This window comes from Takifugu flavidus, chromosome 13 (assembly GCF_003711565.1).
Source record: "Takifugu flavidus isolate HTHZ2018 chromosome 13, ASM371156v2, whole genome shotgun sequence".
NCBI classification, from domain to species: Eukaryota; Metazoa; Chordata; class Actinopteri; order Tetraodontiformes; family Tetraodontidae; genus Takifugu; species Takifugu flavidus.
The window spans coordinates 7,536,272-7,554,029 of NC_079532.1; the positions used below are offsets into that span (position 1 = coordinate 7,536,272).

General features: G+C 48.7%; 1 protein-coding gene across 5 annotated transcripts in view; it reads right to left on the reverse strand.

Annotated features, from left to right (window-relative positions):
• The window catches only part of LOC130536668 (cGMP-inhibited 3',5'-cyclic phosphodiesterase 3A-like), a 49,195-nt gene that overhangs the window by 19,111 nt on the left and 12,326 nt on the right, over positions 1 to 17,758 (reverse strand). The window lies entirely within an intron of this gene.

The window sequence follows — 17,758 nt, forward strand, 5'->3', positions numbered from 1 at the left end:
AGGCCTCGTAAACCTGTTTTCCACTTTCTCGGGAGTCACTAAATACATCAGTAAAGCTCTGCCACTGATTTCGGGTGAATATGCTGCAGAAGAGCCAAGTCAACATTATCGCCCCAGCCACCCACTCCCCAGCTACCAGCCCACAGCTGAGGAGCGGCGAGAAACCGAGCGCGTCGCTGTGACAAATTGCTGCTGTGCACGCCGAGGTGGGGAGCGGGGGGGGCAAACTGATAATTCGGGTGCAATTTAGTGTGTCAGCAGAGGTCACTGAGTTGTGTCACGCTGGGAGCTAGAACTGAGCTAAAGCTCAAATATGGAGCTCAGCTTCCATATTTGAGTAAAGAAAGAAGCACAATATGAAGAATTAGGAATTATTTATCAGCCCGTGTCTGGTGCCCGAAGAAAAATAATTAAGTGATTGTGTTTTAACATCAATGAATCAAATGGATTCAGTGAGTTTGATATATTCATCAGGACAGAGCTGAAGATCCAGACTGATCGGGGATAAAGCGAACATCTGGACCGAAGGTGGTGACAGTCAGGAAACATCCCAACATCTTACATCTCCACCACGGTGAGAAATGAAACGTTGGCTTTCTGAACAAACACCCTTATTGTCTCGCGATGCCTTTTAAAGCTTCGGCACTGCAGCCTTTATGAGTCCACGTTCTCTGATCATCTCCACAATAATAATCAGTGACACTCTAAAGCCCTGCGGAGCGTGCACGAACCTCTGCATGCATTACATTAAGCGCGGTGGATGGACAAGTAAGTCAACAGGCAATCGTCTGTGTAAAAGGCTCAGGAGATGTAAATTACTGTAAATGATGGCACCAGCCAGCCAGAGCTGCGGCTCTTATTCTTTACTGCTCTGCTGACGGGGTTTGCTTTTACAGTACAGGCGCTGGCGGCGGCTCCTCCACCGTCACAGCGCAGTCGTGCACCATTAGACGGCCCCTGTATCAGCGAGGCTCCGCAGGCGCGCACGCAAAACAGCCTTACGTAAGCCAACCTTTCATCTGCCTGCACCGAGCGACAGGCTCAGACTACACAGAAGTCTACATGTGCCTTTTGATGTGCCAGAAGAGGGAAAAAACCAAACCAACTCAGATAATCAAAGCTGAGGATGAAATTTAAGCGCACAGATGGGGTCTTGCGCGCAGCGACTTTACGGGCCACTGGAGAATCCGCGTCGTCTTTTAAAAACTGAGCAGCAGAAACACGTGCCGGGTGTGCTGCTCGCTCCCTCCTTCACAGGAGTGGGTTCGACTCCTCTACAAGAGCTGGAACCAGTAAACATGTTGTTGGTGTTTGGGTACCCACAGAGCTGCGCAGACACAGAAGTGTCAGGGAACACAAGAGCAGCAGAGTCACAGAAGCTAATTTAGCATGTGTGTGGCTGGACCTCGTGGGATATGACAACACTGTGAGGCTTCATATCTGCTAATCCATCACAAACAACAATAATAACAAAAAATAATCCTCCTTCTGCTCTAATGTGTCTGCCTCCACTTCCAGCGCCAATATTATGTCTGGAGAGGTTAAAAACACGTGAATGATTCTTCAGACAACTCCTGGTTTTTCATGGAGCCCGTCCAGGTAGCGAAGCAGCGAAATTTCCCAAACGGATTTGTTTTTGTCCAAAACCTCCAGTACACCGACTGGGAAAAATAACATCTCTGCACAAGTTATGCCCTTTGATTCACCCGGTGTGGGATTCATTATGCTGCCTCGGAGCTCCGGACGGGCCGGGTCCAGCTTTCCGCGGCTTAGAGGAGCGCTCTTGATTTAAAAGACTGTGAAATTGGTTCTTCTGCAGGAGGGGGAAACGGGAGACGGTGCCGTGTCCTTCAGTCGCAACACGACACCTACAGACACATCAAGTGAGTCCGACCCATTTATGGAGGACTTCTGGGCATTTATACCCATGACGCGCGGATGTCACGAACGAATCAAGAAAGTCTTGATTCTTTTTAGCCGGTGATCGTGCACGCTCAGTAAGAATTTGGTGCAGACATTGTGGGGTTTTCTGTCCGAGCAGATTGCTTTGATTCCGCCCATGTTTGTGTTTTTGGAGCACCGACGTTTAAAAGCTTCCCAACAGTGCGTCTTCTCAGCGGCAAGTGTGGAAAAAGCCGCAGACCACACTGTTAACAGTGAAACCTGGACACAATGAGCTCTGCAGACTGCTCAGGCCAGCCAGGAACGCCGCTCCTGGAGCTGGGCGCTGCTGCCGCACATTCTCAGAAATAAAACATCAAATTCCAGAATGAGAGGATCTGAAAAAGTTTCCGTCACACCGGCCGCCACGGCTGTGATTGGCCAGCTTGTCGGCTATTCTTTTTTAATGCCTCTCCTCTTCTAATGTCTCTGTTTAGACAGACATTTTGGAGCAGGACCAAGTCGATCCACCTTAAGGGAGGAATATTAGCGCTACCTCTGATTAATAGTCGTGCGTGCATCCCAGTCGTGACGTGTTTCACATCACTCAGGGGCTCTTTTCATTCCAGCTCCATCAATCATTTACAATGTGTACTTGAGAGTGAGAAGAAACCTTCTAAAGGTGATGTATCTTTCTTAAACTTTAGGACTGTTTACTTTTGAGCTCAGCCACCGTTATTATTGATTCATTGGTAGACAGATTTGTGTCCTGCATCTCCTGATAATGTGCCCTCCTCGCCCCAGTGGCTCCATAAATAAATGCTAGTAATAAGGCATGTCTTATTTATTTGATTCATTTCTTTTTCCATCCACTTTGGTGATGAATTATGTAATTCTAAGGGACCACTTTATATTCCTGTGATGAACATCTGCGGCCAAATTTCACACTCACATGCACAAATTTCGATTTTGGGAGCCATTTGGCGCGTTTAAAACGAAACAAAACAGACAGGGCCTCCACGGGGGCTGATGAGTTGAGGAGAAAGCTCCCAGCATTCCCCTCACCCTGCGTGTGAAGAGGGCAGCGGGGTGGATGCCAGTATGTATCTGTGCCCTGTCCACCACCATGGCTCCCAGCCACAGCCCACAGTAAGCTGTCGTGCCTCTGAGGTGATGTGTAAACACCACGGCCACAGAGCACAAACACGCCGCTGGAATAGATTTGTTGTTTGACGTCCTCCTGCCAATAACCAGTTAAGAGCCACTTCGCTGTGGGCGTGAAGTGGTGGGAGCGGCAGCTCCCATCTGATCAACCTGAAGCCCCTCAACAACTTGTCCCACTCATCAGCAATTCCCTGACTGGAGCAGGAAGGAGGTGGAAATTGCCTCATCCTGATTTAGCTTAGCGCCGTTTAGCCGCGCGCTAATCATCCATTCACCACCGGGCCCCCGTTGTTCCGTTTCTGCGTCACACGTCCTCTTTAGTTCCTCATTACCAGCTTCCAGGAAGTGAGGCTGATGTGAGTGGACTTGGGCAGCGGTGGACGCTCCCAGGCCGAGGCCGGAGGACATATTAAGGAGGGAGTGCTGACTACAGGAGCCCCTCTGTTTGGAGAAGAGCGGAAAATAGGCTGGGTTAATCAAGGCGGCACCGAGGGGCCAAAAGGTCAGTCTGCCGGATTTCCTATCAGGTTTTTATAAAACAACCGTGCAATTACTCCGCGCCCTCACAGCGGAGTCTGCAGAGTCGCGGATTAGCACGCCCACACGAGGAAGCGTGCAAACGCGTGCACCAGTTCACAAATAATGCCCCGGGGTCTCGATGCGGCCTATCTGCCCCTCCTTCGCTCCTCCGTGCCTGTTCTCCCTCAAAATGACTGCAAGTCTGCAGCTCTTGAGTCAGTCGTCCCTTCAGTCCGTTTCATTTTAGCCTTCAGAAAGGAAAGTAGGTCAGACGGTGCTCGGCCTCGGCGTACGGGGGCTTCAGAGATGCGAGCGTCAGGACACCATCAAGGCGCCAATCAACGATAGCTGGGCTCAATTTCATGGCTGTGGGGTTGCTCTCGTCCGCCTGGGCTTCGAGAATGAGCTGTAATCTTGTTTTGCACCCCCAGGTGGAGGTATTCTCATGATCACAGCAGATAGATCTCCTCTCCTGGGGCCTTTGGTGGGAAAAATGTCTCTTTTAATTTTCCAGCTTTTTTTCAATGACGCCACCCAAAGGCGCTTTCAAACTATAGAATAATTCTGTTTAAAACAATTCCTATTCAAACATAAGGAGATGGAACTATTGGGGGCGTCAGGCTCACACTGTTGGGGTTCAATTCTACAGAAAAGATATTATAACAGAGCACAACGGTCACTGGGCAGCAATTACCCAGCGTGGATATAAATCTTAGAATCCCAGCGCCACACCTTCTCTCCATCCACATGCACTTGGAGCCACACAGAGGCTCATAAATCCTGCCCTGCCTGCCGAGGGGCGAATATGGAGACTCATTCCTATTCATGCTGGCTAATGTTTTACAGGTTTTACCATGGGGGTCAGTCATCGTGGGTCATTTGCGTCATCGCTGCAGGGAAGGGAACTACAGAGGTAGGCTGCCAGGGCGGCGGGGCCGTGTGCAGTGAATGTGCAACACGCTGGTGAGCGCCTGGGCTCCCATCACTTCTGGCATCTACAGACTTTTGTGTTTGCTTCGCGCAAACATGCTAACCTGCGCTTACAGACCAAAACCAAAACCAAAATCAAGATTCTGTGATTTATTTCACAAATGGCCACTCCTTTGTAGGCATTCGGGCTTCTGTCCACCCCTCCCCTACTCTTCACACTTCCTTACTCACACTCTTCTAATTTCTGAAGTGTGACTAATGGGATTTATCGTCTTTATGTTTCCTGGCAGAGACTTAGCCTGATCCTAAAAGAAGCCCAGCGTATGTGTCCCTGCCAGAGATAGATCTGCCCTTCCCCAGGGGTAAATGCACAGGCCACGAGGATGCTGAGAAATCTTCAATCCTTTCTTCTGTCCTCGAAATGATCGGGGGATCGAATTTCGACCTTATTTGTGTTGACTAAAACCCATAAAAACACATATAAAGTTGCCATGGTGCCGCCATCTTGGAACGATGATGTCATTTGCAGCCATAGGTTTCGCTTTGAAACAAACAGCAATGAGACAGACTCTGAAATATAAAAAAATAAGTTGTAGAAAGTGAGACGGGAGAGTCGTACTGCAGCCTATCCACAGGGGGCAGCAGAGAGGCCTCTTTCTCCTGTAGTATCGTCCACCATTTAGCTCGCTAACCATCTTTTAATACTTCAAAAGCCTGAAATAATCACGTAAGAGTCACTTTTTCCAGTTGGAAATATCTGTAATATTTGTGGTAAAGGCGCAAATATGGACAAAGCCGCGGCCGATATCTCCCTGCTGCACACGCAGACGTCCTTGACCGCTCCTTCACAAGCAGAGCGCTTCCAAGCTCTGAATCTGGCGCCTCTGATATGGCGGCCTGCCCCAGGACAGCCCGTGCCACCATTACTGTATAGCGGTCCAGTCAGGATTACTGCTGGAGCCCGAAGGGCCGAGGGGGCAACACGGCGCCCGCTCCACAGAACGTTGAGGGTCGCGGAACACCAGTAATGGCCACTCTTTGTTCAGCACAGCTGTGTTAGCATAAATAGATTATGACGGGCGATTCAATAACACACTGGAGCTAACTGGTCCCCCTCGGAACGCTCGTGTAGTCACTTATCGCGTGGTCGATATGGTTCCCCCAAAGGTGATGCACCTGCGTGTAAATGAGCTAATTACACGCCATAGAGAGGACAGCGTGTTCTCTCTTACAGGCTGTCCCCCCCCCCCCCCCACCAGCACAGCTTCATGTTCATCAGCTGTTACAGCTTGGAGATAAAGAGTCACATTTCCTCATCATCCATCAAGTTGGTGCTTCAGCCGTCTGGGTGTTTTCCAGCCGAGCTTTCATCGCAACGCGGGAGGCCTCATATTGATTTTCGTGTGTCTTTTTAAAAAAAAAAAATCGAATAATGAAAACAGACCATTAGGAGTGTGGGTAGAGGGGACAGATTAGGCAGCATTATTCTTATTTCCTGCCCACAGGAATGAAGCAGATGACGAGGAATGATAGATCCGCGTTGGTTTAGCGCACAGCTGCGGACAGCAAGGTTAATCGCGTAAAAAAAGGGCCCGAATGATGGAACCGTTTGGACCTGACCTTGACATGCAGATGCTTAAACACCCAAATACCATTCCCATGGTTTCAAAGTGCTTTAGTTATAATTAACTTTGCAAACTCCGGCCTGCATCAGCATCGCTTAGCATCTGGGAAGTTCTGCCATCGGAGCCATTTGACCAAATCTGGTCTTGGGCGCTCTTCCCTCGCGCGGGTCATCCGACATGACCATCGCCACGTCAACATGTAAACACGGGGATCTGTCCGCGTTCAAACTTGGCTCCGAGTGATGTGACAATACGCTGCTGTTGTTTTAATACTCAACATAACCTTTGTGGGATTGTAATTGGGTGAATACGGGAGTCAGAGTCTGCAAACACACTTGGTTTTTGCTGCATTTCGCTCGCAAAAGAAAAGCAGCGCGTGCGAGCTGCCTCCGTTATTTCATTTGTTCGCCGGGCTCTGGGTTGTGTCGGTGCTCATCGGCGAGAGGACCACACACGCGTCGCCCCCCTGTGTATTTCAGCAGCACACAGAACATTTACAATCCCATCAAGATTCCCACAGGACTTCAGTAAACAAATATACAGCGACTGCCCACATGAGCATATGCCTTAAAATCACATCCTTCATAAATCACTGATGTAGAAACACGACTGTACAAAGTACAGCGTATGACCGAACGTACTGGAAGCGTGTGTGTGTGTGTGTGAATGCCAGCCTCTAATAAACAGCATGTGCTTCTGCATGGGGGCATAAATCTCTGCTTCCTCTTTTACAGGTGGATGGATTTGCGGTGCAGAACTTGGTCCGCCGTGAGAGGCTCGGGCAGCCCCACGGACAGGTTTTCCAGCGTTAGCTTGTAAAAGGTCCACAGCAGGTCCTGGTTCCCCTTGTAGGAGGAGAGCACAGGAGTCTGTGGGGACGGGGAACAAAGGACAGAGTTCTGCTGCACCTCTCACTATTATAGAACCATCAGGAACGGGTCGCCAGGCCGGCCCGACCTCCACAGGACCAGATGGAGGAGAATGCGGTTGTCCCCCTGGGAAACGGGCCACAGCCTCCCCGAGTGACGGGAAAAATCACGCCATCGCCGCGGCTCACTTGATATGCTTCTTTAATCCACCCGAGTGATATACGACAGGGTAACAAGCAAAGACTTCGCAGCAAGAGTTTGTCAGCATATTACGCAGAATTTGTGCCTTTGGCAAAGGTAGATGATGATGTATTTCTGCTGAAAAGCAGCCCGGCGAGCGGACCACCCAGAACGATTGTTCACGGCCTCGTAAAGAGGCACGTTTCTGTTCCTACCACTGGATCGGCGAGCAGATAAATTCTCTTTACGGGCTGATTTTATACCCGTGTAAGTCAGGACCTTTGATGCAACTTCTCTTTTTTGCAGCAGCAGCAGCAGCAGAAAGAAAACAGATACTCTGTCACATCTGAGCTTCTTTTTCCTCCTGAACACAATTCCTGTGTAATATTTTTACTGGGGCATGATGAAACCACCATGATATCGATGCCTGATCCCCTTTTTAATCTACTTTCAATTTAGATACAAGTAAAATCCTGAAGATTAGAATTTTACTGAAGAACTGTTATACTGTGTGTGTGTGTGGTGTGTGTGTGTGTGTGTGTGTGTGTGTGTGTTTTTGTGGACATGTTGCTATTGGACTTGCTACATACTTGAGTACCAAAATCCGCTTTCTAGCAAAGTGAGGACATTTCTGGGAAGTGAGGACATTATAGCTGGTCCTCATAACTTTAAAGGAGGATCTAGATCAGGATTTAGATCAGGGTTAGGATCAGGGTTAGAATCGGGGTTAGGATCAGGGTTTAGATCCAGGTTTAGATCAGGATTTAGATCGGGGCTAGGATCAGGGTTTAGATCCAGGTTTAGATCAGGGTTTAGATCCAGATTTAGATCAGGGTTAGGATCAGGGTTTAGATCCAGGTTTAAATCAGGGTTAGGATCAGGTTTAGATCCAGGTTTAGATCAGGGTTAGGATCAGGGTTTAGATCCAGGTTTAAATCAGGGTTAGGATCAGGGTTTAGATCCAGGTTTAGATCAGGGTTAGGATCAGGGTTTAGATCCAGGTTTAGATCAGGGTTAGGATCAGGGTTTAGATCCAGGTTTAGATCAGGGTTAGGGGGCTCGTTGGGATGGTTATGGGCTTGGAAATTCATCATGCCACTGAAAGTCCTCAGGAAGAAAGAAGTACAAGGATTTGTGTATGTGTACATATGTGTGTGTGTGTGTGTGCGTGTGTGTGTGTGAGTGCATGCGCGCATGCTCTAAATGTGGAAGAATCCTGGTGAAGATACACACACCATTTCCTTTTTTCCACTCCGACCAGAACCTTTCCCGAAGGAACATTTTTGGTTCTTGATTCTTTTCGGTCTCGGGTCTCACACCCACACACACACACACACCCACACACACACACACCCACACACACACACACACACACACCCACACACACACCAGGCTGCAGAGCTACTTGTGTTTATCTAGCCATGTGATTGAGGCTACAGTACGTCCAGTGACGTCAGCTCACATTCCACACATTCATTAATCTGCGTTCTCACTGATACGGTCTGAGACGCAGTGGAACACAGCGAGCACAGAACGTGCGTTATAAAGGCAGCGATCACTCACTGGCCTGTGTTTGCTGCATTTATCTCTGCCTGATAAAATAAATAAGCACTACTTTGTGCTCGCCATCTGTTTTCATAAGCAGTTGTGAGCTCATGAACTGGTGCCTGAAATAGTCTTCCTGTTCCACTTAAAACACAAAATCCATAAATAATTGCTAAAGCTGCTGTCAAGAGATGAACAAGCATCTCAATGAACGCGTAAACGTATACATCGCTGCTTCGGGCCGCATCACGGGGACGCCTTATTGGTAAGTTAGCGTTATTAGCGGCTTGAAAACCAGGCCAGGTCTGTAAAGACGCCATCTTTTCAGGACTGGGGATTCAACACTTTGTTTAGTCTGAACAGCGAATTTGTTCTCTTCACCGTTCCAGAAAAATATTCCTGCGTCCAAAAATGTTTTCAGCAGCGAGTTGAGGGCTCTCTGAAAAATCCTTTAAATTACCACAGTGAGCCGAAGCGCAACGCAAAATATGTTTACTTTGTTTAAAATCCGGACAAAACCACGTCCGTAAACACGCAGAGGATTCTGGATGAAGCCCAGAGATCCAAACTTTAACGCATCGCCGACGTCGCCTTCAAACGGCCCCAACAGATTCATATTTAACAAAGAAAAACCAGTAACGAGGACGTCATTTAGGAGCTAGCTAATGGGATAATCAGTAAATAATACACAGTATAAAGATACTTCACTGTTCATTTGTATAATAACTTGGCTGAGATATGTAAACAAAGAAAACACAAATATTAAGAAAAATTCCTTGGTTTCATTTCCCGACATGGATTCCCCCCCCCCCTTAAACAAAATAGAGACTTCATCAGCTGGCTTCTGCCACAAAATCTCTGACAACAGAGGAAGTTTGAGACAAAACAACTCCAGAAGCAGCTCCTAAATTCTTAACCTATCCTAAACATCCATCTCTGTGGTACAGCTGAGGAAACAATTAGTTAGGACCTTTGCTCCTCCCCAGGAGATGGGACAGAGACACGGAACAGAAGGCTAATCCTCCGAACATCTGAAGAGGCAGAAAAAAAACAAAACAGCGGCGCGGCGGAGGATGTGATTAATTGCGCCCAGCAAATAGCTGGTTATTACTCTTTTAATTGGCCTATTAGCAACGATGGCTAATGTCTAAATCAAACAGTGATAAGGAAAGATTTATGCAGGTTCGTTCTGATCGCGTCCAGCAGAAGTTCACGTCCCGTTCGCGACAAAGTGGCTCCGTAGCCCGAAGCTAGTGCGACTTCTCGACGGTAATTGCTGTAATTGCTCTTTCCATGCGGCACGGAAAACAGCCAACGTCTGCCGCGGGTAAACGACAACCATCAAGCAGGGCTGTTTTCACAAGGACGGCAACACGAGGGAGTCCAACTGCGGAGGACGAGCCAGCGTAATGGGAACTAGTTCAATTAATTGGGGATGTAGACGGGAAGGGAGGTGTCATAAACCTGAGCCATAAACCGCCTCAGCTGCAGCACCGATAAGGCTCCACTCTGGGACTTGTGAATACAAAATGGCCACCCTCCACTCAGAAACTGTGGAAAACTTTGGAAAAAGGATGATTTTCTTTTCTTTTTTTCCCCCGGCTGATAAATCTGCATGTCTGTTTGTGGCATGTGTGCATTAATCTAATGGAAAACAGACCCCACAACAAATTACTTCTCCCCATATAACCAGATTATTACCGTTGCGCCAGCCTGGACCAAATGGATCTGGTACAGAAAAAACAGTGGAGATAAACAGCAGGGCCGTGAGTGAACGGGGAGCCGGCGGGTCAGGTTGTCACTGCCGCTGTCACGGTGCAAATCAGGAAGAAAAAGTGGGAGGCCAGAGAGACCACAACGTGCACGGCAACGGCCAACAATTACAAATTTACAAAACTAATCATGGCAACATTAACGAGCTGTCACATGCTGGAAAATGGCGGCTAAACGATGCTTGTCAGGTTGAAGGGAGATTGTTTTACAGTGCATTTTCCACGCGTCACATTTCATTTCAGCTTTTTAAAGAGCAGGAAAACAACTGGTAGATTAACATCGATGGGCCGCGCTGCCCCGGCAATGCTAATGAAAGGGGATGCGGCGTCAGTCGGTCATTAGGCCTCGAAAATTAGACTTAAAATGCATCTGAATTCCGCGCATGCATGCATTTCCGAGCAAATTCACCCTGTTCTTTTAGCTCTAGCGGCTCATTTTTGCAGGCAATTCCACCCTGACCTGTGCTGGGTGGATTATGCAAATCAAGCCAGAGATTCTAGTGAACCACTCGCTGGTCCACTGATTGGATCTGCAGCTACTCTGCTGTTTCATTTTTACAGCCCGGTTAGCTTCCCCAGTGCCCTCAGGGCCTGTTTAGCTGTGCAGTGTAGGTTCCACTTTACCAGCCGAGCTAATAGTGTAAACTTTGCCATTTAAAGTTGTTTTTTCCAGTGGCTGCTGGATATTGTCCTGTGCATTCAGATCTAACGAGGCCTGCGCTCTGTCTTCATTCTATCTGCCCACCGTTTTATTTTCCATCTCCAAGATCGGGGGTCTTGAATGAAAAACAAACCGTATGGCGTGCAGCTGCAGATGGGGGCTGCCGTCCCTGTCCATGTCCCTGTCCATGTCCCTGGGAGTTTTCTGGGTGAAGCGAGCCATTCCTTCCTGTGGTTGAAGAGTGCAAAGATCCTCTAAGGCTCTGTGATGCCTTGTATGATTTCAGGATCTCTCCCTTCTTGTTTGGGTCTACAGTCCTGCTCCCACTTCGCCGACATCTGCAGCTTTCCCTCCTGTTTCAGGGTAAATCCGTAAACTAGCCTGCACAAGTTCGAGGAGGGAGCTTAATCCTCCTGCTGCAGGAGCCAAAAGCAAACTGACGTCCATGATCCTGAACTATGATTCCTGTCATGATAGGTTTCAGGGCAAAAGACTGCCTATCTTATTTAAAAAATACCCCCAGATACAGGCCATGGCCTTCTTGTCCTTGGTTTTACTGTGATTTCTCTTTCTCTGGAACACATACGTAAGCCATTACACGAACTACCTTAGCATGTTTAGCATAAACATGGGGCAAACGGAAGCATCTTTGAATCTAACTCAGAACCGGCGCTTGTGGAGGCAGCACTCACCTTTCCTCGTTCCCGGTTGTCACGCAACAACTATGCTGAGAGTTTCAAGCTACTGTAAAATGAATTTTTAAAAAAAACAAAAGAGCCAACAGACAAATGTGCAGACAAAAATGGAACTAGCCAATGGCGCCAGTGCCCTCAAATGTGCCCTGCTGAGTAGCAGTTCAATAATGCTTCAACGGGCAAATGTCGAAACTATAGTCACACGTAAAATGCCACTAATGGGTACAGCACTGTTTGTCCCCGAACTCCAAAGAGTCAAGGCCGAGTCAGCCAGAACCCCCGGCGTGACTGGAGGCCGAGCTGTAAAACAACACGATTTTACGACCGTCATCTGGTGCGGCTTAATTCCAGAGAAACCACACCAAACCGCGCACGCTTCCATGAACTGCCCGTCACGTTTCCTCCGTCGGCTTCACTTCCCTCCCTCACACGCAGCTGCGCGCCCACAGAGGCCGGGCGGCGCATATCGAAGCTAATTAACTGCTGATTTGCAACGGCACTGCAGCATTACAGCACCTTAACGTCTAATCCGAGTCGGGCAGGCACCAGAACTTCTGGATGGTTGAGCAGCAGGGTCGCCGTTGCCACCACAGCACGGGTCGATGACCGTTTCTGTCAGCGCTGCGACACAGGACAGGAGAGGGCAACGTGGTGGAAATTGGCACCGTAATGGTTTCGGCTCCAGACTCTCGGAGCGGTGACAACAGAGCCATTAACGGCTCCAGTGTGAGAGGGTTTGGCCGGTCAGGCGGACCTGAGACCGGCCCGATTATTGACATTTTCATGCTTTTCAAGCTTGCACAAGATCAGAAATCAAGAGACTCTGAAAGTAATAGGGAATAAAATCAAACTTTTATCTATACACTCGAGCAAGCAGAACTTCAAATAACACTTTTCCAGCAACTTTTCGGTTCTAAACTAAACCTGAACTTGCTGTATTGTCTCCTGGCACCCTGGGGAAGCCTGGAGCTGCACCAAGCTTTAGCCGACACCGAGTATTTCCTTTTCATCCGAGGTTTTCCTCTCACCAGAGCAAAGAAAGGGGGGGGGGGGGGGGTGAAGCCAAACTGTAAAGAGAATTCTGAACAAAAAGAGAGGGGTCAGCCGTTCAGCAGGACTCAAATATGCATGAAAGTCAAAGAAAACGAACACATCTGGTGTGGAAACGGGAAAAGGTGTTTTAGAGAGGAGAGAAAGGAAAGGACACGGGGTAAGATATGAGCTAATTATGAGGATGAGACAGAGCTGGGAGTTAAGAGGAGACCGAGGACGACAGAAATAGAGAAACGGTGCCAGCACGGCCTGAAAAAAAAGAAAAGATTATTGTACCGAGCACAAAAATAAAGATTACAGACGCTTTCTTTCTTTTTTTAAAATTCTTTTAAGGAGTCCTGTCTCCATCCGAAGCTGCAGCTTGGAGCGCGCATAGGACAAGATGTGGGGGAAAGGAGAAAAAAAGTGAACACACCTCCCCAGAGTGGGGAGCACTGTTACCATGGAAACAGCTCTGACGTCAAGAGGAGGCATTATGTGATTACTCATAGAGTCTGTTGAGGAGCGGGCCAATAAAACAGGGACCATTACTCACACACACACACACACACACACACGGAGATGGCCAGAGCTCATGTTACACACATGCTCGCACACACACTCACGTGCACACAACACACACACACACATGTGCACACAACATACACATGCACACAGAAACAAAAGGAAACACATTTCACGCATACACACCAAGTATAGACTCATTCCAGCAGCCCCCCCCCCTCCTTAAATGAAAACAAACCGACGGACACTTTTTACAATCCCAACTCGGGAAAATCAAGCTAACTTCACCAGCGCTCCTCGCTGGAATGCTAAACGTGCAGTTCCAACGTTTGCCCGAGGATCTCGGAGCTGAGGAGCGTTCGCCGGGCTGCTAAAACCTCAGCATAAATGCACCCGTGGGTGACCGGACCACAAGCGTGCCTCTGCGTCCCATCATGGGCGCGACACCATCAGCGCAGCCACGGCCGGGGTATCGCAGACAGAATCTGCATGTTCTGCATTCCACACACTCAAAACCATGTCTGACAAAGTCTATCAAACTCACACACATGCACACACAAACACACACTTCCTCTCAACATCTCCCACACATTCTCCACTGGGAGTTAAAACACTATTAAGGCTGATAAGGATTCAGGCAAACAGTGTGGATAAACAGCCGCTCTGGTAATTAAGAAGCGCGGTCCTATCAGAGAAGAGTATGCCCAGACAAACATGCGATCCACAATCCATTATCGGCCCCATGCACATTCCCACCACGAGAACCATTAGGTGAGACCAGACAGACCAGAGTCACCAGAAGTTTTGAGCTACGCCCATATTTCCTTTTTGTTTTCACCCAGTGAATCGAACAAATTCTGCCCGTTTTACAGGCTGAAATGTGGGTGTCTGAGGAGAGAAGTTAAACATTTCAATGACTCTTTCAAGAGGGTAGTAAAATCATCGGTTAACATTATTTAGTATTTTATTTGTCGCTTTAGCAACGGCATTGTGGTCATTAGAGGTGTTGTTACATCAGAAGTATCCTCCTCTAAACACACCAGGTTGTTAAGAAGTCATGAAGTTTCCTGCGTGAATATAAAGCAAAAAATCTTCTTCCCCCCGATTACTTTTTATTAATATAATAAAGGCAAATGAACGATACGGTCACAAATGTATTCCTGGAAAAGAAATAACAAACAGCCGACATGTTAGTGAGAAAAACTCATTCATAGACGCAGGTTTCATAGGACTCAGAAATATCTTTTGTTTTTATCATAAGGTACAAAAGTGAGCTATAATTATAAGCAAATGTTGCGTGTGCGACGCCGTCAGTCCTTCCAGCCATGAAAGACGATACGAGCTGGTGCCTCTCTTTGTAATGACAGTCTCCATTTTTATTTTTCAAGACGGGCCTGTTGGGACCAGGATGGATTAGCGCAGATCAAAAGACGCATTGTAACTGCAGCTAAGTGGCTTCAGCAGTTCCAGGCAGAGGTATCCGTCTCTGCTTGGCGTGGGGAGCTCCATCCAGCGCGCGGAGAGCGGTGGTCTCCACTCGTCCCTAATGTGCGTGATGCGAGTTGGGTTATTACATTTGGAACAGGCGCTCCATGTCACTTCTCTGCCACAAATGTGACTGAGCTTTGGCCAAATCCTGATATACTATACTCTGCACCATCCCTAATTTGGTTACAGTGATACCATATCTGAGCTGATCTGATTAGAGGTTTACAAGAGTCCCCCCCTCCCCTCGCCGCTTCTGTCTGCACCTGCATCGTGTGGGAACATGCCCGTTCTTTTGCGCACATGCATGCGTCCATGCGTGGCGGAGCGTCATGTGCGCGGCACGTGTTGCAACAAGCTGCGGTCCACCTGGCGGGGCAGCAAACTTAACAAGCCTCACATTCATGCAGCGTGTTCAGTCACAGCCGCTGCCTGAGGTTCTGACCAGGTGCTCTGACGCCACACATATGCTAACAGCGCCGGCAGGATCTTCCCAGAGGGTCGCGGCGCTCGGAATATCGCCGCGGCCGACAGCATACCACCCAGGAGTGCCGTTGTTCTTGCTCTCTGGCGCTTTCTTTTGTTATCTGACTGCCGGGCTGCATTCGTCACTGCTTTCAGATAATGTGACTGTTATGCTTGAAATGCGGGGAAGGGCCAAACATCGGTCCGACTGAACGCCACACAGCAGACCAACCTGATAGCTCGAGTACAGCCCATATATAAATCACAGAGAGGGTGAAGACTGTAAAGTGCAAATATCTGCAGCGAATGTTAATCCGCTGGACTGAGCAGTGCCCGAGTCTCCTCTTGCCAGTCCCCGGTACTCCTCCCGGAGGATGACCTGCATGTACAGAATGTATAGTAAACACGTGTCTGTGTGTTGTTGTCAGAGTTCAGGTGCTGCAGGTCGGCGGCTCATTGTGGCAGGTCGACTCCGTGAGGGCCGCTGGAATGGCTCTGGAATCAGCCGGGGGTATCCTGGTCTGACCCGGGCCGGGCCTGTACGTGCGCTCGGTTGCGGACAACTCAAAGCAGAATGCATTAATAAAACACCCGTTAGCCTCGGCGCTGTCTGAGACAGGCCGAGGCTCCTGCGAGTCAGTCCAGTCATCATAACGGCAGGGTGGACTTCCCCTGCATAATGACTGTGCTGTTGCTGATTAGGGCCTTCTCTCTCTGCTGCCCCGGCCTCGCAACAACGTTCTGGAGCAGCTGGATTGAGGACTGACCAGAAGATGAGTGACTGAATTCACTGAGATTGAGGGTTTGGCGAGGAGCACGGCCCAGAGTGTAACTGCGGCCGGGCTCGACAGACAGGAACGCGCCGTGTTACCGGGGCAGCCGCGAAGGACACTGCTGAGCTTTGAAGTGCGTGTGTGTCCAAAATGGATAATCTCCCCTAGTGTCTTCTGGTTTTCTCTCAAATGTGACCTCTGGTTCCAGTTCCTTTCAAGGCAGCTGACCACCATATGTAAAAGGCCCTCACAAGTCCAATGAATCCCTGTCTAATGGGCTGCCCAGATGCCACTTTCCTGGAACAATTCCTCCTGTGTGTGAATGTGCACACAGACTTTAAGGTTCCAGACGTTTCTCTCAGTATGTTTCACCCCTTTCTGGAAACAATGAGAGGTTCTAGGTGAGAGGAAGGGAAAGGAGAAAATGTGGATGAATTGTGGAAAATGGTACGGTGGGTGAAAGGGAAACACACGAGGGGGAAAAGTGATGCCGGAGTTTGGGCGAGCACCGTCGAGGGTAAGTCTAAAAGGGAAGTACGTAAACTGACAGCAGGGAGGAGGAGGACGAGAGAGTAAGAGCAGATTATTGACTTAATGGCGGGATTGGGGCTGTCAGGGGCTTCGGGAAGGCTGTTTGTGTAGTTTGGAGTGGACCTTGTAGAGCGTGTGGCGTGATGATGGAAATCTTACACTCGCTCAAAAACAAGCCCACTGACCTTTTCATCTCCCGGCCCTTGAATCAATCTCAACGCACGGCCGAGGTGGAAATGAAAGAGTGTTTATACATCTGCAACATCACAGGCTCACCGCCGGCTTTTTAAAAAAAATGCAGGTCTGTGCGCTGCGCATGTGTATTCCATAAATGTTTTCAGTTTGCGCTCCCTTCCATCGAACAACAATATTGGCACAGGTGAAATGAAGCGGCGGTAATCTTTATGAGCGTGTAATCGTGTCTGGTCTGCGCACAGCTCGATGCCCTTTTGGCGGTGGTGAACAACAGCGAGGAGCCGGGTAGAGACCTCGGCCGCAGCAAATGCAGTGGTTTCTTGAAGGTGACCAATCTTCATTAGCAGTGACATTTGATAAATAATGAGCTCATCATCGACAGCGTGCGCAGCCTTTCGCCGTTGTTTGGCTTCGGGACCTCATCTGAATCCTGAACAGGCCGGACAAACGGGTCCAGTTAAACATCTGCCTCTGGTTCTGACTCATCCTCAGGGGAAAGAAATAACCGATGAAGATAGATCGGGTGCCAAAACAGAGCTAGATTAAAAACTAAACAATATCAGCGTCTCAAAGAAGCTCAGGATGCAGATCAATGGATGAGGAGCTTGTCTTTATCCACTGGTCTGGTTTATTCTGCAGATCTTTGAGAAAACTGGGCGGCGACTGCCAGCTGCGGCTTGGACGTTACTGCAGCTATGTAATCGTCTGAAACGGAGAAACGCTCTGAAGCCCATTGGGGACAGAGATATTTAAATGCAACTCGGACGAATCCAAAAATATCTATCAGAAGCGTCCCGGAGGATCGGGAAGACATTTTTTACTGTAAATGAAAGAGGTGAAAACGTGTTTACACAGGAAGTGTGTCTTTAGTCACTCGAGACCTGCAGATTTGGGGCTGGACCAGGCTGTGA